Raw genomic sequence first — 926 nt, forward strand, 5'->3', positions numbered from 1 at the left:
AGCCCGGCGTGGAGTGCACCCCGGCGCGCGCCGGAGCCGGCCCGAGGCGCGCGTGCGCGGAGCGGCGGGCGGGGCGCGGGGCCTGCCGGGCCGCGTGACGTCAGGGTTCCGCGCGGTGGGCGGTGCAGGCTGGGTCGCTGGAGGCTGGCGTTACGCTCCCGGCCGGGTCGCGCGGCGGAACCGGTGGGTCAGGGATGGCCCGGCGACTTGTAGCTCCGAGCGGTCCTGCCGCCTCAGTGAGCGCTGCCTCGCGTCTCGTCCCTGCCCGGACCGACCGCGCCCCACCCGCGCGTTCCAGGACGATGACCCCGCGGCTGCCGTGCCCCCGCCCCTGGTCGGTCCTCTGCCGGCCGCGCCCGTGATCTAACAAAGCGCAGGTCCGGCTGCGCCCCCTCCCCGAGCGGCCCCGCTTTGTCCTAGCTCCCCCCACCGGACCCCCGCCCCTCTCCCCCTCCTCCCGCAGGACGAGCGGGTTCCAGCCTGGGGGGCTCTCTCCGAGTGCCCTCCCCCCGCCCCTCGGACAGCTCTCAACTGCAGTTGTTCCGTTTGTCCCTGTTCCAGTGAAGCCTCCGTGAGGACGGGGACCCTGTCGACTCATTCACAGCTGTGTGCCCAGATGCTAGCAGTGGAGACGCTCAGTACATGTGTATGGAGGAATGATGTATTATTAAAAGCTCTTCAGTAGTACGGTGCTTCGGGGGACTTCCCTGGCGCAGTGGTTAAGAATCCGCCTGCCAATTGCGGGGGTCACGGGTTCGCTCCCTGGTCCAGGAAAATCGCACCTACCGCAACTAAGCCCGCACGCCGCAACTACTGGAGACCGCACACCTAGAGCCGCTGCTCCCCCACGAGAAGCCACGGCAATGAGAAGCCCGCGCAGCGCAACAAAGAGTAGCCCCCGCCCGCCGCAATTAGAGAAAAGCCCG

The sequence above is a fragment of the Lipotes vexillifer genome, unplaced genomic scaffold (assembly GCF_000442215.2).
Source record: "Lipotes vexillifer unplaced genomic scaffold, Lipotes_vexillifer_v1.1 scaffold1115, whole genome shotgun sequence".
In the NCBI taxonomy this organism is placed as follows: Eukaryota; Metazoa; Chordata; class Mammalia; order Artiodactyla; family Lipotidae; genus Lipotes; species Lipotes vexillifer.